Source organism: Bos javanicus, chromosome 9, assembly GCF_032452875.1.
Source record: "Bos javanicus breed banteng chromosome 9, ARS-OSU_banteng_1.0, whole genome shotgun sequence".
NCBI lineage: Eukaryota > Metazoa > Chordata > Mammalia > Artiodactyla > Bovidae > Bos > Bos javanicus.
In genome coordinates, this window is record NC_083876.1 from 87,079,074 (window position 1) to 87,088,927 (window position 9,854).

General features: G+C 49.3%; 1 pseudogene; it reads right to left on the reverse strand.

Moving 5' to 3' along the window:
• Positions 1 to 9,854, reverse strand: part of LOC133254160 (UL16-binding protein 3-like) — a 115,213-nt pseudogene that overhangs the window by 62,018 nt on the left and 43,341 nt on the right.

The following is a 9,854-nucleotide window of genomic DNA, read 5'->3' on the forward strand; positions in this document are numbered from 1 at the left end:
GGAGACGGTGCTCCCAGGAAGCGTGACAGGTGCTTTGTCTGCTTCTCTCCTGCTCTTCACTTTAGATCCAGGAGATCAGACCCCATAAGTCCTGAGTCTGTTTTCTGGTTACAATGACACAGTAGATGCATCATCTCATGGGCTTTATCACATTTGACGAAATCCTACACAGCATCTTTAAAAAAAAAAAAAACAGGAACAATTTATTTCACCACTTTCTCCTGGTGCTAAGTGATGGAATTTCTACACGGAAATGCTCAAGTCCTTGAAGAAATCCCACAAACAGGACATTTTTCATCGTGTTCTAGTTTGTGGATAATTAGACTCTGCCTCGTGACCTTGTTCTTGCAAATGATATTGCAAGAAAAATACCATCTGCTATTACAGGACTCAGGGATTCTTTCTGTGTCTGGAGAAATCACCTCAACCTATTTTCAATAGAAGAAAGTTTTATTTATGACTATTTCCCTTAATAATTTATTACGCTTAAAGTGAAAGTGTTAGTTGCTCAGTCGGTCCAACTCTTTGTGACCCCGTGCTCTGTAGCCCGCCAGGCTCCTCAATCCATGGGATTCTCCAGGCAAGAATATTGAAGTGGGGTGCTATTTCCTTCTCCATGGGACCTCTCCAACTCAGGGATTGAACCCACATCTGCTGTGTCTCCTGTGTTGGCAGGCAGATTCTATACCATCAGAGCCACTGAGGAAGCCTATTTATTATGCTGCTACTGCTACTGCTGCTACGTCGCTTTAGTCGTGTCTAACTCTGTGCGACCCCATAGATGACAGCCAACCAGGCTTCCTGTCCCTAGGATTCTCCAGGCAAGAACACTGGAGTGGATTGCCATTTCCTTCTCCAATGCACGAAAGCGAAAAGCGAAAGTGAAGTCACTCAGTCATGTCCGACTCCAGCGACCCCATGGACTGCAGCCTACCAGGCTCCTCTATCCATGGGATCCCCAGGCAAAAGTACTGGAGTGGGGTGCCATTGCCTTCGTGCTATTTAAATAAAAATCTCAGTACTCCAGGAAACTTGAAGTATTTAAGATTTTTGTTTTCTAACCCCCAAGAGAGGTCATGACGTGTCACCCTTTGTCCATCTTGTGGGATTCGATGTCCCTGGCGATTCTGAGGACACATGGTCTCAGAGGACACGTGCACCCTGTGTTCACGGCAGCGCTGCTCACAGTAGCCGGGACCTGGAAGCCACCTACACGTCACCCACAGATGAATGGGCAAAGAAGATGTGGGACATATACACAGGGCAGTATTTCTCAGCCTCAGAAAGAATGAAACAATGCCCTATGCAGCAACATGGATGGACCTGGAGAGTGTCATATTGAACGACATACGTCAGACGGAGGAGCAGAAACACCTTCTGAGGTCCTTCATACTCAGAATCCAAAAAGTCGTGATACAAGTGCTCTTACTTACAAACCAGAAGGAGACTCACAGACTTAGAGAATGAATTTATGGTTGCAGGGGGAAAGGATGAGGGGAAAGGGATAGTTAGGGAGTCTGGGATCAACATGCACACAACCACTATGAGGTACCGTTTCACACCAGTCAGAATGGCTGCAATCCAAAAGTCTACAAGTAATAAATGCTGGAGAGGGTGTGGAGAAAAGGGAACCCTCTTACACTGTTGGTGGGAATGCAAACTAGTACAGCCACTATGGAGAACAGTGTGGAGATTCCTTAAAAAACTGGAAATAGAACTGCCTTATGATCCAGCAATCCCACTGCTGGGCATACACACTGAGGAAACCAGAAGCGAAAGAGACACGTGTACCCCAATGTTCATTGTAGCACTGTTTATAATAGCCAGAACATGGAAGCAACCTAGATGTCCATCAGCAGATGAATGGATAAAGAAAGCTGTGGTACATATACACAATGGAGTATTACTCAGCCATTAAAAAGAATACATTTGAATCAGTTCTAATGAGGTGGATGAAACTGGAGCCTATTATACAGAGTGAAGTCAGCCAGAAAGAAAAACACCAATATAGTATACTAACGCATATATATGGAATTTAGAAAGATGGTAACAATAACCCTGTATATGAGACAGCAAAAGAGACACTGATGTATAGAACAGTCTTATGGACTCTGTGGGAGAGGGAGAGGGTGGGAATATTTGGGAGAATGGCACTGAAGCATGTATAATATCATGTATGAAACGAGTCGCCAGTCCAGGTTCGATGCACGATACTGGATGCTTGGGGCTGGTGCACTGGGACGACCCAGAGGGGTGGTATGGGGAGGGAGGAGGGAGGAGGGTTCAGGATGGGGAACACATGTATACCTGTAGCGGATTCATATCGATATTTGCCAAAACTAACACAATATTGTAAAGTTTAAAAATAAAATAAAATTTTAAAAAAATGAATAAAATGGATAACCAGCAAGGACCTACTGTATAGCACATAGAACTCTGCTCAATGTTATGTGGCAGCCTGGGTGGGGATGGGAGGGGACTTGGGGAAGAATGGATGCATGTATGGAAGTGAAAGTGAAAGAAGGTTAGTTACACAGTCATGTCTGACTCTTTGGGATCCCATGGACTGTAAGCTACCAGCTCGTCTGTTCATGGAAATCTTCAGGCAAGGGAGTACTGGAATGGGTTGCCATTTTCTTCTCCAGGGGATCTTCACGACCTGGGGATCGAACCCGGGTCTCTTGCATTGCAGGCAAATTCTTTACCAACTGAGCCACCAGGGAAGATAGAGACATGTAAGTAAGTAAGTAAGTGTTAGTCGCTCAGTCGTGCCCAACTCTTTGCAACCCCATGGACTGCAGCCCACCAGACTCCTCTGTCCATGAAATTTTCCAGGCAAGGATACTGGAGTGGGTTGCCATTTCCTTCTCCAGGGGATCTTCCCAACCCAGGGATCGAACCCGGGTCTCCTGCACTGCAGGCAGATTCTTTACTGACTGAGCTACAAGGGAAGCCCTGTATGTGTATGTTAAATCCCTAGCCTAGCTTCTTTGTGCTGCTCATTCAGGACTCCTGCACTCCTCTCTGGGTGTATATTTCCACCTTGCTTCCATCTTAAATAAACAAACTTTTTCTGTTATGTCTCCAGTAATAACTTTGGTATTTGTTTTTACAGTTTTTGCCTCCTTGAAACATTCTTGCTTTCAAAGTTGGTAAGAGCCAAGGGAACTTTGCATCTAGCCCCTGATGTTTAGTGTCTAGAATTCCTCATTTTACACCAAGCTACCCAGGTTCAATTCCTGGGCAGGAAACTAAGATCCCTCTTTAGCACCACTCACAACTGTCTCTCTGAGGTCAATATTAAGGAAATATACACCTTATATTAAGGTGTAACTATGCACCTTAAATATACAGGTAGAGGGGCTTCACAATTTTGTCATGGGAGATTTCACCTCTGCCAAGAGTTTAAAAAAAAGAGAAAGTCCTTCCAAAGTTAACCCGGTTCATTCCCTTTCTAGGCCCTTTAATAGCTATTGTTGTTCTTTCCTTTCTAGTCCTTGTTTATTTAACCTTTTGATTGACTTTGTGTCTGTAAGATCTACCAGTTTTAAATAACATTCATGGTGGCTCAAGGAATATAGCCGTTTCAGTGGAGGGTGGCCCAGATCCATGTAGGTCCTTGTGAGGGACTTCTGCACCTTGAGGGGAGGTTCAGTTCAGTGGTCCCTGTCCAGCAGGGAGAAGTTTTGATAGAAGAAAGCTTCAGCCCCTTAACCCTTAAGAATAAGGGTGTAGAACCCCTCAGTGGGTAAGGAGACAGGCTGGGACAGTTTGCTGCAGTGAGTGTACCTGGACAAAAGTCACATCAAGCATCAAAATAAATTGTAAAAGAAATTTATTTTATTTGTAAATTGTAAAATCGGAAGAAATTGTAAGGGGCTAAAAATAATTACATCCACCTGCAGTTGGGGCAAATAATCAACAAAAAGATACAAAAAGACCAAAAACCCAAGGCGATTTCAGAGCAGCCAGGCGCAAAAGCAGCGTACTGGTCATGATCCCTGCACACAGCACCACCAAGGGGGAACAAACCACCCAGGTCACCCCTCTGGCCTGAACCCAGGACCTGCCCCCACCCTCATCTCATATGTGGGACTGGCTCCCCCACCCTCTGGAGCCAGCAAGGGAACATGTTACTTGTTTTTGCTCCCTCATGAGTCCCAGTAAAGCTTCTTTCCCCCTGAATTTGTGTCTGGCCTTTTACCAACTTCTACTGATGGAATCCAGGAGCACTGGTCAGTAACACAGAAGGACTTTTGCTGAAGGTCAGGATGCTGCTCGGAGATGGTGTCTCCAGTGGGCTTCCAGCAGAAACAGGGGTTGAACATATGCAGATCCCAGGTAGGGATGCACCGTGTCAGGAACAAAGCAGGCACAATGGTTGATATGAGTAGAGAGATGGGACGGCTGCCAGGTCCTGGCTGCAGAGTATGATGCTGGTTCACAGCACAGGGCAATCCTAGAGGCAAACACTCTGGATGGGCGGCCAACCTAGATATAAACTGCACGATTGAAAGGAATGAGACAAGGGAATGCCCTGGGGCTCCACTGGTTAGGACTCCGGGGTTTTGCTGCCAGGTGCCCGGTTTGATCACTGGTCAGGGAACTAAGATCCCAAAAGCCAGACAGCTGACCAAAACACAAAAAAACCCAGAAGCGATAGAAAGTAGAACACAAGCTGGATGATCAGGAAGCGGAAAACAGCCGTCCCAACAGCTTGTCTGGATACTTTGCTCAGTTTCTAGAACTGAGCCAGTTATCAGAACAGAGAATCCATTACTAGAGAGAGAAGCCAGTTTCCAGCAGGAGGGCCCTCTTATCACCATGGCAAGCACAGTGCAGCAGTCCTCTGGCCTTCCCCATCCTTGGAAGCCACACGGCCATTGACTCGGGTAAGTGCATACCGGGAAGCAGAAGCCACCCCACATTCCTATGAACCCAGTGTGTGACTCACATCATGTCCAGGGATCTGAAGTATCATCGCGGCCCTGCTGTTATCAATGTGATGCATGAGATGCAGGGTACTGAATATATAACTGTCCTGCATCCTGCTTACAGGGGTATCATGGTGTGTGAAGACCCACACAGTGGTTATTTCACATTCTCTGGATTTGAACCAATGATGGAAAAGTCTCTGTAGTTAGGAATGGGGCAAAGGCTGCCATAGTTGAGAAGTACAAGTACATTCTCATATTGTCTTTCCATTGCTACAAACAGGATGTTGCAAGACCACAATTTTCTGGGTAAAATGACAGAGATTAGTGACAATCATAGCCTGAAAGCATGCAGGGCTGTGATCCCTTCACATCTGCTTTTTATATCTGCCTGGTGTAAAGCATTTCTATCAATGGCCGGACACTAAATATTTCAGGGTTTGCAGACCAGAGGCCTCTGCAACTGGTCAACTCAGCTGTGGAAGGTGTTCATGGGAAGGACATGAAGGAAAGAGTGTGGTGGGAACTGCCACTGGGACCCTAGGACCCTGCAGCACCCATGACACAGAAGTCCATCCAGCTGGGGAAATCGTGCCAGGGGTAACCTGCCTGCCTGCTAAGTCACTTCAGTCATGTCTGACTCTTTGAGACCCTATGGACTGTTGCCCACCAGGTCCCTCTGTCCATGGGATTCTCCAGGCAAGAATACCAGTGTGGGTTGCCATGCCCTCCCCCAGGGACAGCTTATGACATCCTAATCAGAGCATCACAACCCAGCCCCACAGGGTCAGAGGCATGGCCACGCCACTTGTAGTGGGGAAAGCCTTCATTTAAACATGGCTACTGATATGGTCCTGAGTCTGGTAGAGAAGGGACCTTCAGTCTTGATGAACTGGGCTCATCCAGTCAGTAATCATTACTGAGAGGCCAGCTGTCATAGGATAGAAGTGACTGTGTGGTTTGGCATAAGCAGGGCCACAGGAAACAGATAAGATGACCAGCAGGGGACCAAGACCTGACAGCAGAACTGTGGTACCTTCCTGTCCTCTGCTTACCTCTGTGGTTACACAGGGTCCCCGTGGCCCCTTGGACCGAGGAAGCCACTCTACAGCAGAGGAGGGGTGCTTTAGCCTGTAACTGCAGGATCCACCCTCCTATCACATTCCCACCACCAGAGGCTACAAGGCAGGACAGGGCAGGGTTGTGACTCATAAACAGGCAGGCGAGGGAGCCCCCGGATAATTCCCCCAGTGATGAGTCACCCAGTGCTGGAGTTCGCAAACCAGGACAGTGGTCAGAGGGATTCCTTTGGTTTTTCACGTTGTCTTTGCCTGTTGTCCCACCACAAACCTGGGGGTGCACAGAGACAGACGCCAAAAGGCCTGAAGAGACGAACAGATTTATTGTCTTTGTAGAAGAGTTCTCCATCTCCTGTCTTAATCAATAACCATTATAGGCTGCCATCTCCACAGTCTGTGGATGATATGAATGTGGGAACAAAGGGTAGAAGTGGGGGTGCCCCTCCTCACCCTCAGGCCCCATGTCACACTTTGGGCGATGGGCTCCCGACCCTCCTGGGGACCAGGCTGGGAGGCTTTTGCTGGGGTAAGTCCTCAGGCAAGGGGATAGGATGCCAGTGGTGGAGACTGTGATTCGGGTCCATTCACAGGTGGGAAGGTATTGGAAGCCCTGGGCTTCTCGGGATGCAAAGATGTGGAATGAACTTAGTGAGCTGTGGGGCAGGAGTGTGGCCACTAAGGGGATGTGTCTGGGGAAGGGAGAGCCCGGGTGGCACGGGTGGTTTATAGCTGGTAAAGTGGCCTGGGAGTCAAGGGCAGGGAGTCATGTGGAGGAGAAGGGTTTGTGTGAACAGATGAGATCAGTGGTGTGTGCTTTTCAGGGGGTGTCCCGGTTCCTCCCCACAGGAAGGTCACCTGTCCCAGCCCTGCTACAGGGGTCCCACTCCTGGAGGCATGGGTGAGGGGCTGGGAGCTTAGGGATGGCAGTGTTTCCTGCCATGCTCTCCTTGTCCTCTTGCCTCCCCACCTCCCATTGTCTGAGCATTGCTATTTCAACCAGTTTGCCCATTTGCTGGCCTGAAGGTGGCCAACCAGCCCAGCAGGTGCCAACAAGGAAAGGAGCTCACCTAAGGATTGAGGAGGAGGAGGCGTAGGCAATACCATGGCCATGGACTTTCTAACCAAGGCCAGCTCAGGTCCCACTCTCTGGTTATAATGCATCATCCCCGCCTTCTCCCAGCAGGTTCACCGGGAACTCACCACGCTGCGCTTTGTGGACACAGTTGGGCAGCAGAAGCAGGACCAGGAAGCACGACTGAAGTTGGTGCCAGCAGCCCTTGCCACCTGGAGCCCTGGGGTGACCCACCCTTGGGGAGGAGCCTGGTTGGCCAGTGGAGAAGGGAATCAGTCCCCAGAGTCCTCCCACTGGAGTCTCTCCTGGGGGCTCCCCCAGGCTCCCCACACCCTCTGTGGGACTGATTTTCCTCAAAATTTCAGTGATCTGTCCCTCACCTTTCTTCTATCCATCCCCTTCTCTGGATCCCCGTGGTCCTTGTGCTTTTTTTAGCGGCACTAACACCTGATAAGGGGCTTCCCAGGTGGCTCAGCGGTAAAGAATCCGCCTGTCAATGTGGGAGATGTCTGTTCCATCCCTGGATGCAGAAGATCCCATGCAGGAGGAAATGGCAACACACTCCAATATTCTTGCCTGAGGAAATCCCATGGACAGAGGAGGCTGGCGGGCTATAGTCCACAGGATCACAGAGATATGACTTAGTGACTAAACAACAACTCCTGAGACGGGGGTTGGCGAGTCCTCAGCATGTACAAATTCAGGGTTACCTGCATGATCTCCTCAGGTCCTAAATGAATGTTTAGCCTCTCTTCATTCCCATAGGTAGCGTTTCCCATTTACAAATGTGTAAACTGAGGCATGTCAAGATGAAGAAACTAGCAGAGTCAGAATTTTGTGTAGATTCCTGTTTCTGAGGTATCTAAAGTCCACATCCATGAAACTACTTCAGGTACTAATTCCAACCTCCCCAGCCCTCCACCTCTGACCTCACGCCTGGGGATCTGGGGTGAGGCCGGGGTCAGGGGCGTGCCTGGGGTGAGTCTGGGTGCCCAGGTCCCTGGGGCCCACGCTTCTCACTCGGGGCTGACCCGGCCCATCTCTGACGGCAGCCTCTGACTTCCTCCTGTTCTCCCAGTCCCTCCTCCCTGTGGTCTGAGTCTGCCAGGGGCTTCCGGGTTGCCTCCTCCAGGGGATTCAACCCAGGCTCCTGCCCCCAGCCCTTCATAAGGGAGTGTCTCCCCACGCAGCTCACCTGGCCCCACCAAGCTCTTGCCCCACCCAACCCTGAGTCCTGCCCACCCTTGTGGGTCTCTTGTCCTCCAACCAGCCTCCCAGCACAGGTCTGTCCCACACAGAGACTCTAGTGAGTCAGTTGAGAACCTTCTTGTCTCCTTTGCACCTGCTGATTGACAGAGTTTGCTGCTATCTGTGGGCAGCAGCTGGGTGACCCCAAGGTAGAGCATTGTGCTGGACTGGTGTGAGTCAGGGCTTCTACCAGATAAGGCTGTGTGTGGCAATGCAGTCACACCACTCATCAGTATCCCAGGGACCTGCAGTGATTGTCTTAGCCTGGGCTGGCGTCACATGGAAGTGGGGCAGAGCTGAAAGATTGGCTAGAGCCAAGCTTTGGCTTCTCCCTGTGTGTCTGTGTGTGTTTTGGTGGGGGGATGGGTTGCGGGGAGTCTCCTGTCAGGAGCTCTGCTGGCTGTGAGCCCCAGCCAATGCTAGGCATGGTCTCCAAATGCTGACCAGAGCACCAGATGCTTTGCAATCTGCTGACTCTGTGCTGGGACAGGGAGCAAGCAATTCTGTGCCCATGGTCTCCAAGAGTGGAGTCTCCATTTCCCACAGTCCTCCAATGCTCCAGATCATAAACCCTCTTCATTTCCAAAATGGGAGTGAGGGAATGGGGGCATGGGGCTGCTTCTTCCAGCACTGCACCAGGGCTGGAGTGCCTGATGTAGGGCCAAAACCTCCTGCTCCTTAGGTGGAATGCTCCAGTTTGTGATGACCCCTCCGTTTGAGAGTACCTGGCCAAAGGGTCCCAACTAGATCCCCTCTTTTCTGCTCCTGCCCTTCTCAGTGTGGTTCTTTCTCTATGCTGGTTATAGAGGGGATGTTCTGCTGGTTTCAGGTCATTTTCTCGGAAAGAGAGCTGTTTTGTATGTGGTTGTAGTTTTGGTGTGTTCATGGGAGAGTGGAGCTCAGGGCGTCCTACTTGGCCATCTTGATTTTGCCTTTGTGTGATCAATGATCTTTCATGTTAGTATTGTCATTGTTTTGGGGTGCCAGGAGTCATGGGCACGTTGCCATCCGATATGTGTGTGTGTCCTGACTGTTCCGTTGACCCGCCCATCTCTCTCCTGAAACTCCTGAATCCCTGAGACACAGCAATATCGAAATTAGGCCAATTAATAACATTACTTCTACATGTCCCATTGACAGGAACAATCACGCCTCTCTCACTTTAAATCCAAAGATAGAAATGGTTAAGCTTTTAAAGAAGGCACGTCGAAGCCAAGATGGGCCAGAAACTAGGCCTCTTCCCCCTAATAGTCAAGTTGTGAAGCAAAGGAAATGTTCTTAAAGGAAATCAAAAGTGCTCCTCCAGTGAACACACAAAGGAGAAGATAGCAAAACAGCCTTACTGGTGATATGGAGAATCTTTCACTGGACTGGAGGAAAGATCACAACACTGCCTTAGGCCAAAGCCTAATCCAGAGCAAGACCCTAGCTCTCTTCAAGTCTATGAAGGCTGAAGGAGGTGAGGAAGCTGCAGAAAAAAGAGTTGAAAGCCGGTAGATGTTGGTTCATGAGTTTTAAGGA